We start from the raw sequence: 21,039 nt of genomic DNA on the forward strand, positions 1-21,039 counted from the left end.
TGGCATGCTGCAGCCCACAGGATCACAGAGTCGGACACGACTGGGCAACTGGACAACAACAACATCTGCTATACAGTAGGATCTTGCTATTTATCCATTTAATATATAATGGTTTGCATCTGCTAATCCCAAATTCCCAATCCCTCCCTCCCCCTCCAGATAATCTTATTAATCCAACAACAGGGGTTGTTACTAAAACACAGATCAACTTTCAACTTTCTGCAGCTTTAAATGCCTCTGCAATGGTGTCCCTTGTGGCCTCTTCAAGGAAGCGTCCCTTTGAGAGTTAATACTCTTAATTAATGATATCTTAATTAATGATACAACACATCCTTAAAACCTATTTCCCCTGAGCAAACAGGGAAATGCTGGGCAGGCCTCCAAGATGTTCTAGAAGTAGCCTTTCTTTACAGTTAGCAATCAAGGTGCTTTGGGAGGCATTTCCCATTGAGAACTTTCTCCCCTTTCCACAGGACTGCAAAACATCAGCCCCTGTTCAGGATGTCTTGTCTCTTGGGACTGAATGTCTCTGGCTGAAAGCTTGTTAATTTTAGGAACATCCCAAGCAGTGTAGTATTCCTCTGCAGTATATATGTTAAAAATGTGTATTTACTTAGGTGCCAACTGTGACAAATGGTATGTTTTTATCTAAGACCCATTCTTTCTAGAAGACACTGGCTGTCCCTCAATATCCTGTCACAATCGTGATCTCAAAGGCAAATGGTGGGGACACCCCCAGGACTGAGACAGGGTTAATAACCAAATCCAGGGTGTGTGCATTAATACATCCCTTCCAACGGCATTATCTGAATTACTCATAACAGTAAGATAAGAGGGCACTGAGATAAAATCCTAGGAGCTATTTCCAGGCATTAATTGAAGCTAATAGCCCTAAGTGTTTTATATTTTTCTTCTAACCAGAGAACTAAGTCACCTCAAAGTCAGGTCTGGAATAAGAGCAAGATTCTTTGTCCTTGAAAAGTGAAACTGCAAGTCTCTCAGTCGTGTCCAACTCTTTGCGACCCCATGGACTATACAGTCCAGGGAATTCTCCCGGCCAGAATACTGGAGTGGGCAGCCTTTCCCTTCTCCAGGGGATCTTCCCAGCCCAGGGATCAAACCCAGGCCTCCCGCATTGCAGGTGGATTCTTTACCAGCTGAACCACAGGGAAGCCCAAGAATCCTGGAGTGGGTAGCCTATTGCTTCCCCAGGGGATCTTCCCAACCCAGGAATCGAACAGGGGTCTCCTGCATTGAAGGAGGATTCTTTACCAACTGAACTGTCAGGGAAGCCCAAGTTTATTAGTTATTCACAAGTGTTATACCGTTGTATGCACACCTGTCAGAGAAGCTGATCCCCGGCGCGCCATCTCCTTCGGGACGCGCACTGCCGGACACCACCAGGAGGAGGCAGCACGTCCCCCACGCCCCTGCCGCGGCAGAGCAACCGAGGGACAGGGCCTGAATTTCTGTGTCTCCTTTCCATATTCAATAATCATAGTACTTAATAACAAAATAATCATTTTCAAACTTTTTATCTTAATATTAATATTAGAGTCACAAGAAGTTGCAAAGAAATGTAGATGGCGGGCCCGTGCCCAGTTCAGTCAGCCTCCCCATGTTAAGAGCCTGCGTTCCAGCATAACCAGAACACAACACCGGAACGAGGAAACTGACAAGGGTATAACCTACAGAGCTTATGCAGGTTTTACCACTTTTAAGTGCTCTGGTGGGTGTATGAGTACTTCTGTGTGATTTTCCAATCGTAACCTTTTACAAACACATCAAGACACCAGACTCCCTCAAGCTACCTCTTTGTAGTCACATACACCCTCCCCATTCCTAACCCTGACAACCTCTCATCTGTTCCATAATTATGTTATTTGACAAATGGTGCATAAATGGGATCGTGCAGCATGTTTCCTTCTGAAATCAGCTTTTTGCACTCCATAAAATGTTCTTGAGGCCCTTTCAAGTAGTTATGTATGAAGAGTTCATTCCATTTTACTGCTGAGTAGCATTCCAAGGTGTGGATGGAACACAGTTTAAATATTCACTCACTAAACATCTGGGTTATTTCCAGTTTGGACTATTATGAATAAAGCTGTTAGGTACGCTTGTGTACAGGTTTCTGTGTGAAAATAAGCTCTCATTTCTCTGGGGTAAGTGCCCAAGAGAAATGGGATCATAAAGAAATTCTATTTATGGTTTTAAGAGCTATTTCCCAAAGTGGGTGTATTTTACAATCCCACCAGCAATATTTGAGAGATCCAGTTTCTCCACATCCGTGGCAACATTTGGTGCTATCACCATTTTTGTTTTTGCCATTCTGGCAGATGTGCAGTCTGGTGGTCTGAATAACATCTCCTGGTGGTCTGAATGTGCATTTCTCTATTATCTAACAATGCTGAACATTTTCCATGTGGGTATCTGCTCCATGTGCATTACTGCAATCTGCATATCTTCTCCAGTGAAATATCTCCTCAAGTTCTGCCCACTTTCAAATCAGATTTTTTAACGTTCAATTTTTGGAGTTCGTGTATTCTGAACACAAGTGCTTTGTTGAGTATGTGATCTGCAAACATTCTCTCCCAGTCTGTAATCTGTCTTCCCTTTTTCTTAACAGGGTCTTTCTCACAGCAAATGTTTTTAATTTTGATGAGGTCCAATTTATCAACTTCTCCTTTTATGGATGATGCTCCTGGTATCAAGTCTAAGAATTTTGTGCCTAGTCCCAGGTACTGAAAAAAAATTTTTTTAATATTTTCTTCTGGAAGTTTTACAGTATCACATTTAAATCTATGACTGTTTTGGAGTAAATTGTTGCCTGAGGTATAAGGCAACCTCAGAGTTTTTTCCTTTCTTTTTTTTTTTCACCTATGGCTATTGAATTGTTCCTACACAATTTCTTAAAAGGCTGTACTTCCTCCATTGAATTGCTTTTGGTTCTTTGTCAAAAATTAATTAATTCGTGTCAGTTTATTTCTGAGATCTCTACTCTGTTCCTTTGGTGACTATCGCTTTGCCAATACCAAACTATCTTGAATTCTGTAGCTTTATACCAAACAGTGATATTGGGAAAAGTGAATTCTTCCCATTCTATTCTTTTGCAAAACTGTCCTGGCTATTCTACAACCTGGTTTTTATCAGAATAAGCTTGCTCATGTCTACAAAAACTTCACTGATATTTTGATAGGAATTGTGTTAAATCTAAAGATAAATGTAGGTATAACTGACATCTCTATAATGGTGCTTCCTTCAATTCATGAGCATGAATGGTCTCCACATTTACCCAGATCTCTTTTCATTTCTTTCATTAGCACTCTGCAATTTTTAGCATACAGATCTTGTATGAGCTTTGTTAAATTTATATCAAAGCATTTCCTTTTCTTTGGAGAAATTATAAATGGTATTGTGCTTATGATTTGTTCATGGTCAGTATGCAGAAATATAATTGATTTGTGTATGTTTATCTTATATGCTGCAATCTTCATGAGCTCCTTTATTAGTTCTAAGACACCGTTTTGTTGTTTGTTGGGTTTGGTTTGATTTGGTTTTGGTAGTATTGTTTTTGTTGTCAGTCGCTCAGTCATGACCAACTTTTTGTGACCCCATGGACTGCAGCACAGCAGGCCTCTCTGTCCCTCACCATCTCCCAAAGTTTGCTCAAGTTCACGTCCATTGCATTGGTGATGCCATCCAACCATCTCATCCTCTGATGCCCTCTTCTTCTGCCCTCAATCTTTCCCAGCATGAGAGACTTTTCCAAGGAGTCAGCTGTTCTCATCAGACGACCAAAATACTGGAGTTTCAGCTTCAGCATCAGCCCTTCCAGTGAGTATTCAGGGTGGATTTCCCTTAAGATTGACTGGTTTCATCTCTTTGCTGTCCAAGAAACTCTCAGGAGTCTTTTCCATCACCATAGTTCAAAGGCATCAGTTCCTCAGTGCTCCGCTTCCTTTATGATCCAGCTCTCACAGCTGTTTGTGACACTGGGAAGACTATAGTCTTGACTATACAGACCTTTGTCAACAGAGCAATGTCTCTGCTTTTCAGCACACTGTCTAGGTTTGTCGTGGCTTTCCTGTCAAGAAGCAAACGTCTCCTCATTTCATGGCTGCAGTCACCATCCACAGTGATTCTACAGTCCAAGAAGAGGAAATCTGTCACTGCTTCCACCTTCTCCCCCTCTACTTGCCATGAAGCAATGGACCAGATGCCATGATCTTAGTTGTGTTTTTTTTTAACATTTAGTTTTAAGCTGGCTCTTTTACTCTCCTCCTTCACCCTCATCAAGAGGCTCTTTAGTTAGTCTTCTCTTTCTGCCATTATAGTGGTCTCATCCGCATATCTGAGGTTGTTGATGGTTTTCCTGCCTATATTGATTCCAGCTTGTAACTTATTCAGCCTGGCACTTCTCATGAAGAGCTCAGCATATAAACAGACTGGTGACGGCAGTCAGCCCTGTGGTACTCCTTTCTCAATCTTGAGCCAGTCAGCTGTTCTGTGTTTCATCAGGGTTCTCACTGTTGCTTCTTGACCCACGTACATGTTTCTCAGGAGACAGGTAAGGTGGTCTTTTATTGCCATCTCTTTAAGAACTTTCCACAGTTTATTATTACACAGTCAAAAGCTTTGGCATAGTCAGTGAAACAGAGGTAGATGTTTTTCTGGAATTCCCTAGCTTTCTCTATGATCCAGCAAATATTGAATTTGATCTCCAGTTCCTCTTCCTTTTCTAAATCCGGCTTGGACATCTGGAATTTTTTGGTTTGCATAATCCTGAACCCTAGCATGCAACATTTTAAGTAAACCTTACTAGCACGGGAGATGAGTACAACCGTCCGATGGTTAGCACATTCTTTACTACTACCCTTGTTGGGATCTGGGATGAGGATTGACCTCATCCCATTTGGTAGTATATTCCTTAGCATTTTCTATATAGGTAATTACATTTTCTGCAAATTAAGTTTTATTATTTCTTTCCAACCTGTATGCATTTTGCTTCTTGAATCTTACTGCAGTGTCAAGAACTTCTAGTACTGTATCAAGTAATAGTGTTGAAGCAGACATTCTTGTCCTCCTTCTTTGGAGGGGAGGCATCAGTATTTCACTGTGGGTATGATGCTAACTCTGGGATTTTTGATGTGGGATAAGGGAGTGGAAGGGCCTCGCTGGGTTGATTCCCACTGGTGCGGGTGAGTAGCCTGGCTCTCCTCATACGACTAGGTAAAGAGCAGGGCATCCTGAGCTATGCCAACACTGCTCCGGTAGGCACCTTCAGGGCCTTCGTGTGCCTTGTATGGGATGGGGCTCACTTAGGTGTCCACTGGGCTTACCTTTGGGCAAACAGAGCCTTTTCCACTTTGTCTATACTTGTTGGCAGTTCTGGTTACAGGAATCTCCATGCCCAGGCTGAAGTACATGGGCAATAAAAGGGAGACCTGGAGAATTCACTGAGGATTCCCATTCTTCAAGCTCTTAGGTCCCCAGCCAGTCTGCCTTCTTTCAGCTCCTAGTGTTCTTTGACTGTTGTCTGTTGAATTATTTCCAGGATTTGGTTGCAGGAGATGAGTTAGGAAAAGTGAATCCACACCATCTTGTTCTGGAACCAGAAGTCTCTGTTTTTCAATTTTTTTTTTCATAATTAATGAACAGTGAGAAACTAAAACATCAATTTAGTTGTATTTGGGGGATATTTCTATAAGAAATACATCATTTTCATATTGTAATGAACAGAATTTACATAATCTATATATATAACTGTCAATAATCTTTAAGGCCTCAGACACAAACGTCATCTCTGATTTTATAAGGTCTCTTTTACAGCTAAAGTCTAACTCTATTATCAAGTAGTTTTATTTAACTCTTAAAATTGCCTTCCTCTACCATCCAGAATTTCAAAATCTAGTGCTCTAAACAGCTGCAGGAGGTGCCAGTTTAAAGTTGGAGTGGAGGTACAAAGTAAACTGTGCAAACTCTTGTTCACACACCTCGCTCCACACTCACGCCAGAGATCAGGGGCGAACCCGAGGGGCAGAAGGCCCGCCCCCAGCCACATCAGCCCTCAGTGCGGCCCAAGCATCCGAGTCATTCCTCACCACCCACCCCCACATCAGCACGTGTAGAGAAGTCCAGTTGGCCACGCCTTTGCAGACATCTATTTCAGAACAGAAAATTGGAGAAAGAAGGAAACTCTCTTCCAAGTGAGCAGACAGAAATGCAATTAAATGGCAGGGAAGGGAATACCTTCTCTAAGAAGCTGATGAACTTTGCCGCTACATAGACTGATGTTCCCAACTCAGTGCCCAGATGTGGTGCAGAAAAGAGATGCTCCTTTCTATCCCTGGGGCTCAGGGGGGTATGTGTGACATTTGCTTTTAACCATCTTTTACTAATAAGTAACTTCTCACTTTACCTACCTCGCCCAAGTTTTTAGAAACATAAGTGTTTTTTAAAAAGAGAACAGCTTATTTTCCTTTTTGATTACCTAAGACATTAATATATCCCTTTGAAAATAGGACATCATAAAAATAAATATATTAGGGATGTGGATGGGTAGAAAAATATCTCTTAAGCTTCATTACCCTTATCAGGACCCCCAGTTTAGACCCTAAAAGTTCTATCATAATTTAACTTGGAGTTGGAGTTTATTAATCCTCCTTTTTGTAGAGGGTCCAGCTGGCTAGAGGTGGGATGTACAGAGAAACTGAGATTTCTTTTATCTCAAAGTCATTTTCACTGAATGGAAAATTCTCTCCATATTTGAAAGCATTCAAATTGTAATGTTACGACATGCGACCGATGGGAAATAGTAAACATGATGTCAATGTGTGCGACAAAGGCGTTTTTGGCCCCTGTGCGCTCTGCGTCATTTGTCTCTCACATTTTAGTGCCTTCATTTCATTTGAGTGGCAGGAAAGTCAGGTGTCAGCCTTGCAGTGGGCTTTTTCATAGTTTGGCAGAGGGAGTTACGTTGTTGTTTTAGACAAATACTTCAAAACCGTGCTTTAAGGCCCAAGGATGGAGGAGATAAGTGAAAAGGAGACTCCAGCCCTTTCTGGTAGTGTCCCTTGAGTGCTTGTGAGTTTAGAGTTTCTGGTATCAACTAGAAAGGGCATCCAGAAATCGCTTCTGGAATTCGTGGGTCTGGGGTAGGAGCTGTGGCCTTGATGTGGCTGACTCTGAGAGCTCAGACCTGGGAGTGTCACGTGGGGGGCCCGGCACCTATCTTTGTTTGGGAGGTGAGTTCTTCTTGAACATCCTCGAAGGGCCTTTTCTACTGTGGATGCCAGCATGAGATCTGCCAGCATGGGGACCTGTGGGGTCAGGGCTTAGGGAAGCATGTTCAAAGAAGCTATCTTCATTCACAGCTGCCTAAAAGAGCTGATGTGCATGAACATGTATGTGTGCACAGGTGCACGCTTGTGTGTATTTGTTGTCATAGGCACAAGAAGGGCCTGCTGACTTCACAGGCCTTGAGTGGGCCTAGCCCACTCACTGAATTTTCCATTCAGTGAAAATGACCTTGAGATAAAAGAAATCTCAGTTTCTCTGTACATCCCACCTCTAGCCAGCTGGACCCTCTACAAAAAGGAGGATTAATAAACTCCAACTTCAAGTTAAATAATGATAGAACTTTTAGGGTCTAAACTGGGGGTCCTGATAAGGGTAATGAAGCTTAAGAGATATTCTTCTACCCATCCACATCCCTAATATATTTATTTTTATGATGTCCTATTTTCAAAGGGATATATTAATGTCTTAGGTAATCAAAAAGGAAAATAAGCTGTTCTCTTTTTAAAAAACACTTATGTTTCTAAAAACTTTGGAGAGGTAGGTAAAGTGAGAAGTTACTTATTAGTTAAAGAAGGTTAAAAGCAGCGTCTTTCAGGGGGGCTTCACAATCACGCAGTGAGTTTGCCGGCACAGCCCACCATCCGCTCACCATGCCCCCTACTCCCCGGACTCTTATTGCGGGCGGGGCTCCTTGTCCAGGCCTGACCGCCCCGCAGGGCGACGCGTGAGGACAGGGCAGGCACGCGGGCCCCGCTCCTGCAGCGAAGCCACCAGCGCTGTGGATCCGCAGTCTCCTCCTCTGGGGATGGGCTTAGCCCATCTGTAAAACAAGACACGGAACTGCGCAGGGATGGTGTGATGGCCTCTAGGACACAGGTCAATCTTAGCTCCTCCCTGTCTTCAGCGAGATTGCAGGTCCACTCAGCTCTCCCCGCCTTCCTCCAGGCACCAGTCACTACAAGCCTCTGATCTGACCAAAAGGGACACAGTCCAGAATAAGGGCCCCTTCAAAGGGGCAAAAGTGACCCAGGAGAAAGCCCCCAATGCAGGGAGGTGGGGGACCTCCATGTGATGGAGTGGGACTCAGCGAGCAAGACCTTGGCCGGTGATTCTCAGGAGCTGTACGACGCCCAGTTTCTGACCTCAGCGAACCATTGTAAACAGGTAGGGATACTGAACACCAGTAGAGAGAAGCGGGGTGAGACGGGTGGCAAAGGCGGCTAGGCCCACTCAAGCCTGTGAAGTCAGCAGGCCCTTCTCACGCTGACGGCAGACGGCGCCCCGCGAAGCAACAGTGACCTGCGCTGCAGCCAGCCCTCAGCTGTGCAGGGCAGCAGGCAGAGCCCCCTGCAGCAGAGAGGGTTCTCGAGCTCAAAGATAAAAGGCAGGCTCTCACCTCGGCACACATACTAAAACTGGGATGACCAGAGGAGATCAGCATGGCCCCTGCACAAGGATGACATGCAACTCTGTGAAGCATTCCATTTCTTTTTAATTAGAAAAAAAGAAAGATAAAGGGTATGATGATATTCAGGCGACAGAATCAAGAGGAAACACTGGACCCAGGACAAGCTGGCAGCAGCACCCCAAGCCTGCAGGTGCGCTGTGGGCAGACAAGTGTGCTGTGGACACGTGGGTCAGGCTCCTGGAGACCCGGTTGTGGGAGCACCACCTGAAGGTCAGGGGCTGAAGCAGTCTCCTTAGCTCACAGGAGCACCCAAAACCTAATGGGAAAAAGGCCTGCAGCTCGTGCTACCCTGACTGCACCACACTGAATACATGCAAACAACCACGGGAAACCGGGGCATCCAAACGAAATCCATGCAAACTGCCCCCATGAAAGTCAAGCACGAGATGCTCAAGCACATCCTTATACAGCCATGTTTACAGCAGCATTGCTCACAAAAACCTAAAGGTAGCAGCAACCCAACCAGCTGAATGAAAGAACACCATGGGGCCTACACATAGCCCCTCAATATCACTCAGCCTCCGAAACCAAGGGTGTTCTGATACGTGCCACAATGTGGATGAATCCTGAAGACATTACGCCAAAGTGAATTAAGCCAGACACAAAGGACAAACACTGTATGATTTCAGTCATGAGAGGTCAAAGAGACAGAAAGTAGACTGGTGGGCTACAAGGGCTGCAGGAGGCAGGAATGAGTTATTGTTTAATGAGGAGAATTTCAGCTTGGGAAGACAAAAAATTTCTGCAGGTAGTAACGATGGTCGCACAACAATGTGAATGTAATCAACGCCACTGAACTGTACACTTAGAAATGGTTAAAACGATAAATGTTGTATGTATTTCATCACAATAAAAGCGCTTTTTAAAGGTAAAGCACAGAAAAGAGAACACCGGAGGGCAGGTGGCTGGTGCCCGAGCAGCATGGCTCAGACGGCCCAGTGTCACCTGGCAAGCCGTCTGCGCCCCAGGAAGTGGACGAGGCCAGACACTCAGCATCTCGTGGGCCACAACCACTACAGACCCCACAGCATTCACGGATGGACTGTCCTTCTGTGGGGCCTGAGACTCCTTGAAGCTCCCTCAATGGCCCTTGATAAATGTGAGAAATCCCAAGAATGAACTGGACTGCACATCTGAACGCATGTGATACTCTCAAGTGAACTAAGACAGACAGGAAGCCACATGAGGAAACTCCAGGCAGCGCTCATGCACAAAAGCACACCGTCACTGGGGGCAAAGAATACCAGTTTCTATTGTAATTGCTCTTTACCTTACTACTATATATCCATTCATCTATGTATTCATGCGTTGCATTGCCTGTCTATGATTTATACATTAATAAGTTTACCTTCCGTACACACAGACAAGTGTTTGCTACTTATAAGGGTGTGAGATCAAAAATGTTTGGAGATTACTGCTCAAATGAACCAGTTACACTAAAAAGAATGTCCATTACAACACTTAAACTTTTCTAAAAAAGCATACATGCTATTGGTCATTAACCCTTGGTAAATTCTGGGTCCTGGCATATGTCAGGATAACTCTCTGGTTTCCGACACTTTCTCAAAAACCTGAAATAACTAAACAACTGCAGCCTGATCCATACCCTACACAAGATGAAGGTGGCGCTGGACGCTCATATAGGGTACAACATTGCCAGTAATGGTCGGTGGCCCTTGGTAGCGCCACCTGGGATCCAGGGCCATCTGTCCCACCCCCAAGGTGTACCCTCTCTGAGCCAAGACCTCGCCCTCGGGGCTACCATTTCCTCAGAGTGTCATTGAAGAATTTACCAGTACTCCACTGCCAGGGCTGGCTGGCAACTTCCCACACAAATTCATAAAATCTCTGAAAAGTATACAGTGCTAGAGACATGTGTAATGTCTTATCACTAAATATTTCAACTGAAAAAATAAGTAAATACGTATTTTCCATTCTACCATGTCTTCATGCCACAGTCAGCAAATGTGGAATTCTCAGATATTCTCAGTGACTCAAATGGCTACAGATGTTTTTACCTGAAACTAGATAAATCAACAGCAAGACACAAAAGGCTATGGTTCAAGGACCTGGTGTTTGCCAGATCCTCTCGTCCACAGAAATGCATTCATTTCCTGTGGCTGCTGTGACAAATCACCAGGACTCAGTGGCCTAAATCAACACCAGAGTGTTATCTTACAGTTCGAGAGGTCAGGAGTCTGACCTGGGTCTTACGGGGACAAAACCAAAGTCTTGGGAGGGCTGTGCTCCAGCAGGAGGGCGAGGCAGGCACAGTGCCTTTGCGTTTCCAGCCCCCAGAGGCCACCTACCTCTTCAAGCCGGGGCTCCCCCCTCCATCGTCAAAGTGAACAGCAGCAAGTCGGGTCCCTCAAACACTGCAGCTCCCTGCCCTCTCCTTCTACAGTACCTTTAAGGACTGGTGATGAGACTAAGGGCTCACCCTAATAATCAGAAAGACTCTCCGCATCTCAAGGTTAGCCAATTCGCAACCTTAATTACATCTGCAACCTACCTTCATTCTCTTGCACCATGTAGCCTAGATTCTGGGGATCAGGATGTATGCATCTCTAGGGGGCTGTTATTCTACCAACAGGCATTTATTGTGAAGATACTCGGGTATCCTGAGGAGTAGTCCACTCGTCAGGTCAGAGATGCTGAGGCCCCGTCACCGCAGCACTGCAAGGACGGAGAGGCCTGGCTGCCGCCCAACCTGCCCCGAGAGCAGGGCAGAGCACGTGCAGGGAGGCAGGGCACAGAGCAGGGGACCCTGCTGCACGGGCGAAGAGCAGCAGCGGGGAGTGCTCCCCACGCCCTGCAGAAAAGGGCCAGGGTGGGGACAGGGCCAGGGTTGGGGCTACAAGAGCGGACCAGTAGCCTCCACACAGGGGCCAGCGCTGCAGCTCAGCACACTGGTGCAGGTAATGTTGGGATTTACCAAGAGGTTCCAAGAGGCGAGACCACGGGAGAGGTGGGGACTGAGCAGGAGTAAGTATTTAAGGAGAAGTCAAGCGCACATGACAAGGAAGTTAAAGGGGGCCAGAGACAGTGGCTGCAAGAAGACAGGCTTTAAGGCAGGGTCACTGCTATTCAGGTGTGGAGGCCAGTGGGCCAGGAGACACTGCCAGTGAAAAAGGACTTTATCTCTCACAGTTCCCAAGAGGAGGAGCCGTGGGGAAAGCACCGGGGAAGTCAAGAGGCAGAAGAGCGAGGGGGAAACACGGGCAAGAGCCTTCACTGTGGTTTCCGTGGGAAGGGCAGAGCCAGGCAGGGTAACCAAGCTCCAGAACAACATCACTGGCTCTGGGGCGTAGGTCCCCAGCCGTCTGCTACCAGGCTGGTGGCCCTGAGCATGGCAGCCTGATAACAGGGTGTGCAGAGGGACTCCTTGGTGGTCCAGTGGCTAAGAATCCACCTTGCAATGCAAGGGATGAGGGTTTGATACCTCATCAGGGAACTAAGATCCCAAATGTCGTGGAGCAGCTAAAGCTGCATGCTGTGATCAGAGCGTCGGTGCACCGCCAGGAAAGGTCCCAGACACCAGGCAACCGAGACCCTGTGGGCCAGAGTCAAATAAATCAACAGTTATTCTTAAAAAGGGTGTGTAGGGCGTGGGCTCTAGATTGTTACTTTGCATATGAAACACACACTCACAGGCCAGTCTCTCGCTCTAGGAACTGGCTGGTCCAGAGGAGTCATCGCCCTCACAGGGTGCAAGGCCCCAATGTCAAGGCTTCTGCATACGGTCAATAAAGAGACAAGGATAGCAAAGGGCCGAAAAGGAGGGATGTCACCCCCCGCGGTGACTGGGATCAGAGTCAAGAATGACACACTCGGGGCACCCCCCTGCCCGCAGCACTGTGCAGGAGCTCCCGTGAAGGCACAGAGGAATCGATGAGGCAGAGGGGACAGTCAGGCCAGAAGCAGGGCACCCCAGGGAGTGTGCACAGAAGCAGAGGACCGTCCTGCGGCAGAGCCCAGGCTCGGCCAGGGTGAAGGGCCAGAGCGTGGGCGCGGGGCGGCCTGCAGAGACGGCAACACAGCAGCCAGACCAACGGAGTGAGCCAGACTGTCCACCCCACTTACAGCAACAGTTTTTCTTTCTTAAAAAAAAAAAAAAAAACACTCATCTGATCTAACTAAAATGTATCACAGCAAAATATAGACAGAAAATAAAAGAATGATAACTGCAGTATGAAAGGTGAGGGCCCAGGTAATCACCAATTAGTCATGAGAAGCAAGACTTATCTACTAAATTACCATGCTGTTTAACACAAGTACTGTTTCAGAAAGTAGACACACGCCATGCGCACCGAGGCTGTCAAATGAAGAGAGAACAAACCGCTTGGATGCGTTTGCAGATGGCCTCTTTGCTCAGAAAGACGAAAGCTGAGAGCATCCCTAAAGGACACTGCCTCCGTCCTGGCTCACTCTCCACCTGCTCTGTGTCTGCCTCAGATTCACTTCGAGCTTTCTGAGTAACAGGTTTCCTGAGCCACCGGGCCTGAAGACAACTAGGTCAGAGAGAGTGGATGGATTCTGTGACTGAAATGAAAATGACTTCCCACTTGGCCGAGCATGAGGGGCGAGGCCCGTCTGAGTATCTGCCCGGTGCTGGAAGAACAGCGGGACTGGGAAGGGGCCGCGCCCTCTGCACACCCGGGACACCCTCCTCTGCCGGCTCACTGTCTGGATGGGACCCTGCCTCTTGGCACCACCCAAAGGAGGCTGGCAGGACAGGAAGGCTGGGCAGCTCAGGACAGATCCAAGGGCGTGTGCCGTGCCCTGTCTCCATCTGCAGCTGACCGACGCCACCAAGAGTCCCAAGACAAAGGAGAGAACTTGGAACCCAAACTAAACTCTCCTGAACTTGCTTTTCTCTAGCTGTCAGAGAAGCACGCAAAAACACAGGGTGGGACAGAAAAGGCCTGAAAAGTGCCTGCTGACAGCTGGAGCTTCCTCCCATTTCATTCAGCTCTCATGTACTGGAGTCCTTTAGGGACAGAAGTTGCCATCAGAAAAGCACTGATAAGGCAAAGAAGAAACACAGGCAGGGAGATGGGGGGTGGGGTGCTCAGGGACCCAGAGGGCTTTGGAAGGGGCAGACTTTGAAGACTCAGCCCACCTTCCTGTCTTAGAACACCCTGGCGCCTTTCTGGGAAAGTCAGTTTCTGAAACAGGGAAACCTAATGCAGAAGAAAAATCAAGGCAGATCCTGAGCTAACCGGATGTTCCTATCCTTCTAAGCTCTGGGATGTCAGAAAGGGTCATAAAGTCCTCTTCTTCCCGCAAGCATGTCATTGGAGAAAGCCACACTGGCTGCTCAAGACTTGTTTTCCTTTGGAAAACCCAGGACCTACTGTAATTGTTGCTGTTTTGTTTTGTCTTTTATTTAAGGGTTCATAAGCAAAAACGAGAAATTCAAAGAGATCACCAAATAGGTCAACAAATTTAATTCATTTGATGTCTTTAAAATTTTTAAAAAGAGTTTGTTACTACATCCAAAGGACTTATATACTGCCTTTGAATTATTAATCTGAACAAATAATGCCTTAACATCACCATGTCCCTATAGGGCCTCTTCAATGAACTGCATTTCTAAGAAGATACCTGAGCCACCAGGAGCATCCCAAAATTACCAGGAATCCATGGGGTCGCAAAGAGTCGGACACAACTGAGCGACTGAACTGAACTGATGAAGTTAGCAATAGGAGTCTGCAAGCTACTTTCAGTATTTAAACATGCTTTCAAAAATCGGTCCATTTACTGAGGATAAAACTACACAGACTAAATGAGGAAGGTGTTTGTTTTTACTAAAAGTATATTACTTCAGTGTAAAATATCATTAAGAAAAATTGTTAAAAGAATGTATACATATATATGAAACTGAATACAACGTGGTAAATCAACTATACTTCAATTAAAAACAAAAAAGAGAATTTTGACCAAAAGATCTTAGCAACAATGACCATCGGTAGCAGTTGTAACAACCGTAACACTGAAAAGAGAAAGTCGCTCAGTCCTGTCCGACTCTTTGCGACCCCATGGACTATACAGTCCATGCAATTCTCCAGGCCAGAATACTGGAGTGGGAAGCCTTTCTCTTCTCCAGGGGATCTTCCCAACCCAGAGATCGAACCCAGGTCTCCCACACTGCAGGCGGATTCTTCACCACTGAGCCAGCAGGGAAGCCCCAACTGTAATGCTGAGCTGCAGCTAACCGTGTCAAACACTGGCCTGCCTGTCTGGCCTTGGCTCTGCCCTGCCTGTCTGGCCTTGGCTCTGCCCTTTCGTGCAGTGTCTCACTTACTCCCCACCGCAGACCAGCCGCCACTGTCTGCCCTCTTGTTTAAAGCGGGAGACTGAGCCAGAGAGAGATGCACCTGCCCAGCATTTTACTGCTAGAGAGGGAATCACCTCATTGAGGGGGCTTCACTTGCCTCTGATTGAATTTAAATGGGCAAAGGAATTTATTACTACCTAATGAAAATAGTTTTCTGGGCAAAGTACTTCAACATACATTATCCCCAATGGAAGAATAACCAGAGGGTATATTGGGGGGCAATGCATACTAACTGTGCCCTGGGAAAATCTGAAATAAGTAAACACAGAAAGCCAAGCTAAGTGTATTCTAAAAAACCAAAGACCAAAATAGCTTCTCCATTTTCCTGTAAAGTCTCAGTGCACTATATATAGCAAGGTAAGTCTTGTGCAAATCAAGACTTTGGGCTCCCTCTTTATGGAAATTCAGCAAGAAGCTGGACCACCCCACTGTGAAGGGAGGGACTCTGGCAGACACACAGGTCCCCTGAATCTTCCCAAGTCAAGGAATCTGGAAATGTGAATAGGTTTTGTCTTTAAAATGTCCCCTAGGGCTTCCCTGGTTCAGTTTAGTTCAGTTCAGTCACTCAGTCGTGTCCGACTCTTTGCAACCCCATGAATTGCAGCACGCCAGGCCTCCCTATCTGTCACCAACTCCCGGAGTTCACTCAAACTCACGACCATCGAGTCAGTGATGCCATCCAGCCATCTCATCCTCTGTTGTCCCCTTCTCCTCCTGTTCCTAATCCCTCCCAGCATCAGAATCTTTTCCAATGAGTCAACTCTTCGCATGAGATGGACAAAGTACTGGAGTTTCACCCTCAGCATCATTCCTTCCAAAGAACACCCAGGACTGATCTTTAGAATGGACTGGTTGGATCTCCTTGCAGTCCAAGGGACTCTCAAGAGTCTCCTCCAACACCACAGTTCAAAAGCATCAATTCTTCGGCACTCAGCTTTCTTCACAGTCCAACTCTCATATCCATACATGACCACAGGAAAAACCAGAGCCTTGACTAGATGGACCTTTGTTGGCAAAGTAATGTTTCTGCTTTTGAATATGCTATCTAGGTTGGTCATAACTTTCCTTCCAAGGAGTAAGCGTCTTTTAATTTCATGGCTACAATCACCATCTGCAGTGATTTTGGAGCCCCCCAAAATAAAGTCTGACACTGTTTCCACTGTTTCCCCATCTATTTCCTATGAAGTGATAGGACAAGATGCCATGATCTTAGTTTTCTGAGTGCTGAACTTTAAGCCGACTTTTTCACTCTTCTCTTTCACTTTCATCAAGAGGCTTTTTTAGTTCCTCTTCATTTTCTGCCATACGGGTGGTGTCATCTGCATATCTGAGGTTATTGATATTTCTCCTGGCAATCTTGATTCCAGCTTGTGCTTCTTCCAGTCCAGCTTTTCTCATGATGTACTCTGCACATAAGTTGAATAACCAGGGTGACAATATACAGCCTTGACGTACTCCTTTTCCTATTTGGAACCAGTCTGGCTTCCCTGGTAGCCAGTGGTTAAAGAATCCACCTGCCAATGCAGGAGACACAGGTTCAATCCCTGATCCAGGAAGATCGTACAACCACGGAGCAACGAAGCCCATGCGCCATAACCACCAAGCCTGTGCTCTAAAACCCAGGAGCCACAGCTGCTGAAGCCCACATGTCTTACAGCCTGCGCCCTGCACCAAAGAGAAGCCATGGTAAGAAGCCCACACACTGCAACTAACACGTAGCCCTGGCTCTCCACAACTGGAGAAAGGCCGTGAAAGCAGTGAAGACCCAGCAGAGCCAAAAGTAAAACAAAGAAAGAAAATCATTTTTACCAATGTCTTCCGAAAGTGCTTTTCAATGGGCCTGACTGGTCTTGAGGACAGGGTGGTTCTTAATGGTGTTGACAATCCAGAGGCAAGCGCAGCACATGCCACATGCCATGCTGGCCCAGGAACACCAAGTCTTAGGAAGACTGGCAGTCATTGTGATAATGGAATACTTGCAAACACATCCCACAGATGAGACACCTGACTCCTTCCAGAAAGGATGAAAACTAGAATAGATACTCACAAAAATGAAAGACCTTCAGATGAGGATCCAGCCAGGCCACAGCACAACAAAACAGAACAGACATATTGGGCATCTAAAGCCACTCAGTTCAGCTCAGCCGCTCAGTCGTGTCTGACTCTTTGCAACCCCGTGGACTGCAGCACACCACGCCTCCCTGTCCACCACCAACTCCTGGAGCTTACTCGAACTCATGTCCACTGAGTCAGTGGTGCCATCCAACCATCTCATCCTCTGCTGTCCCCTTCCCCTTCCACCCTCAATCATTCCCAGCATCAAATGAGTCAGTTCAAATGAGTCAGTTCTTCTCATCAGGTGGCCAAAGTATTGGAGTTTCAGCTTCAGCATCAGTCCTTCCAATGAATATTCAGGACTGATTTCCTTTAGCATGGACTGGTTGGATCACCTTGCTGTCCAGGGGACTCTCAAGAGTCTTCTCCAACACAACAGTTCAAAAGCATCAATTCTTCGGTGATCAGCTTTCTTCACAGTTCAGCTCTCACACCCATACTGAAAGCTACCAAAGAATTCTATTAAAAATAATAAAACCACGAATCAAAAAAATACCTGAATAGACATTTTCTCAAAGATATACAAATAGCGATAGATACATGAAAAGTTGCTTGACATCACTAATCATCAGGGAAATGCAAATCAAAACCACTATGAGATTATCACCTCACACCTGTTAGAATGGCTATTATCAAAAAAGACAAAGAGTGATAACAAATGGTGAGGATGAAGACAAAAAGTAAACTTTGTACAATGTGGTAGGAGTGTAAATTGGTGCAGCCACTATGGAAAACAGTATGGAAATTCCTCAAAAAATTAATGACAGAACTACCACACAAGCTAACAATTCCATTTCGGGGAATATTAACAAAGGAAATGAAAACACTATGTCAAAGAAACTTCTGCACCTTATGCTCATACCCCTACCTTGATGCTTTTAAACTGTGGTGCTGTAGAAGATTCTTGTGAGTCCCTTGGACTGCAAGGAGACCAAACCTGTCAATCCTAAAAGAAATCAACCCTAAATATTCATTGGAAGGATTGATGCTTAAGGTGAAGCTGACTCATTGGAAAAGACCGTGATGCGGAGAAAGACTGAAGGCAGGAGAAGAAGGGGATGACAGAAGAGGAGGGATAGTTGGATGGCATCACCAACTCAATGGATATGAGTTTGAGCAAACTCTGAAATGGTCAAGGACAGTGAAACCTGGGGTGCTACAGGTCATCAAGTTGCAAAGAGTAGGACATGATTGAGCGAATGAACAACAACAACAACAACAACAAATGTTCACAGCACCACTGTTTACAATTGCCAAAATACGGAAGTAACCTATGTCCACCGACCAATGAATGGACAAAGAAGAAGTGGTACCTATACACAGTGGAATACTACTCAGTCATAAAAATATGAAATCCTGCCATTTGCAATAACAAAAATGGAGCATGAGGGTATTATGCTAAATGAAATGTCAGACAAAGAAATACAAACACTGTATGAACTCACATGTGGAATCTGAAAAAAAAAAAAATCTCATAGTAAGAGAGATCAGATTAGTGGTTACCAGAGGTGTGGGTGGGAGAAATGGATTAAGGTGATCGAAGTTTCCAGCTATGAAAAAAATAAGTACTGGGAATATAGTGCTAACATGAGGACTACAGTTAGCACTGCTGTAAGGCATACTTGAAAGCTGCTCAGAGAGCAAATTCTAAGAGTTCTCAACAAAGGAAAAAAAATTCTTTTTTGCTTTTTTTTGTATCTATATGAGATGATGGATGCGGTCACAAAAATAGGACACAGCTGAGCAAGTGAAATGAACTGAACTGAGATGATGGATAGTAACTAAACTTGTTATGGTAATTATTTCACAATATATGTAAATCAAATTATGCTATACACCTTAAACTTACACAGTGCTGTATTTCAACTACATCTCAATAAACTAGAAAAAAATAACAAGTCCTCTTTTGATGGAGAAGTGTGGTTTAAGACTGAGCTTGTAGATAGAAGAAGAAAGAACTATAATCCTGCAGACTCCAGAACAAAACCCATAATCAGAGACAGTTAAACAAAACAAAAAGGCAAATGATTATGTTCCAAATGAAGAAACCAGATAAAACTCCAAAAAGAAAAAAACTAATAAAGAGGAGCCAGGAAATCTTCCAGAAAAAGAATTCAGTATAATGATAGTGAAAATGATCCAGGATCTCAGAAAAAGAATGGAGAAGATATAAGAAATGTTTACCAAAGACCTGGAAGAACTAAAGAACAAACAGAGATGAGCAATACACTAAAGGAATCAGTAACAGATTTACTGAGGCAGAAGAATGTATAAATGACCTGGAGGGCAGAATGGTGGAAATCACTGCCACAGAACAGAATGTAGAAAAAAGAATGGAAAGAAATGAAAACAGCCTAGGAGACCTCTGGACAACATTAAAAGCACAACATTCACATTATAGGGGTCCCAGAAGGAGGAGAGAGAGAGAAAGGACCTGAGAAAATATTTGAAGAGATAATAGCTGAAAACTCCCCAAACATGGGAAAAGAAATAGTCAACCAAGTCCAGGAAGCACAGAGAGTCCCAGGCAGGATAAACCCAAGGAGGAACACACCGAGACACATAATAATCAAACTGACAAAAAATAAAGACAAAGATAAAATATTAAAAGCAACAAGGGAAAAACGACAAATAACATACAAGGGAACTCCCATCAGGCTATCAGCTCATTTCTCAACAGAAAACTCTATAAGCCAGAGTTTCTCAACAGAAACTCTACAGGCCAGAAGGGTATATTTAAAGTGATGAAAGGGAAGAAACTACAACCAAGAATACTCTACCCAGCAAGACTCTCATTCAGATTTGATGGAGAAATCAAAGCTTTCCTGACTAGCAGAAGTTAAGAGAATTCAGCACCACCAAACCAGCTTTACAACAAATGCTAAAGGAACTTCGCTAGGCAGGAACAAAAGGGAAGGAAAAGACCTGCAGAAAATAAGCCCAAAACAATTAAGAAAATGGTAACAGGATCATACATATTAATAATTACTTTAAAATGGATTAAGTGCATCAACCAAAAAACACAGACTGGCTGGCTGGACGAAAACATGTGCCTGTGTGCACTTCCGCTTACCACATCGCTCTGCTTGACCCCTCCTCCAAACTGTATGTAATTATTTCATATTGTTAAGTTAATCATATTCCCATTATGGCTTGCAATTGTAATTATCTTCTACTTTTTCTCTGGCTATTGATTGTGAAAACTGATAATTATCTTTTACTATTGTGATTATGTAACTGTTACTCACATAATACCATTTTATCATGATTGGTCAACAGAAATATAATAGAACTGCATACCATCAAAACTAGGATCTAACAGAAAAACCTGTAATCTTTTTTTAAAATCCAGATGCATATCAGAATTATCTTGAAGTTTTTTGAAAAATACAAATGCTCAAGTATTGCTTTTTTCTCCACAGCTCCAGATGTTTCCAGTGAGGAGTCATGCTTAAAAACAACTAGACTATATGATGATCTTCTACTTTTATCTAGCTTGTTTTACTTTTCATATTTCATATTCAGTGCTCTTATTCATTTAGTTCATGTTCTCTGATTTCTCCATCTCATTTTTTTTGATGTTCTTTCTCAAGACTTTATCAAGTGTAGTAGAAAAGCTTTTCTATACATATGTAAGTGTGTATAATATATATATTTTACAAAACATACGGATTTTTGCCTAACTAAAAAAATTACGACATTTTGATTCCACTTGTTTGACTTAGTATGAATAGAATGCTAGATTTCTTATTAAAAAATAGATATGCAAGAAGCAACAAAGGTTTACCATATAGCGTAGGGAACTATAGTCAATATT

At 44.5% G+C, this 21,039-nt stretch overlaps 1 protein-coding gene and 1 non-coding gene across 2 annotated transcripts in view; one reads left to right on the forward strand and one right to left on the reverse strand.

Annotated features, from left to right (window-relative positions):
• The window catches only part of ATP10A (ATPase phospholipid transporting 10A (putative)), a 180,744-nt gene that overhangs the window by 148,759 nt on the left and 10,946 nt on the right, over window positions 1-21,039 (reverse strand). The gene's annotated exons all lie outside the window — the stretch shown is intronic.
• LOC138095658 (U6 spliceosomal RNA) lies at window positions 8,688-8,790 on the forward strand. The gene has a single exon (XR_011146402.1). It is a non-coding gene; the product is annotated as a U6 spliceosomal RNA (small nuclear RNA).

This window comes from Capricornis sumatraensis, chromosome 19 (genome assembly GCF_032405125.1).
Source record: "Capricornis sumatraensis isolate serow.1 chromosome 19, serow.2, whole genome shotgun sequence".
NCBI lineage: Eukaryota > Metazoa > Chordata > Mammalia > Artiodactyla > Bovidae > Capricornis > Capricornis sumatraensis.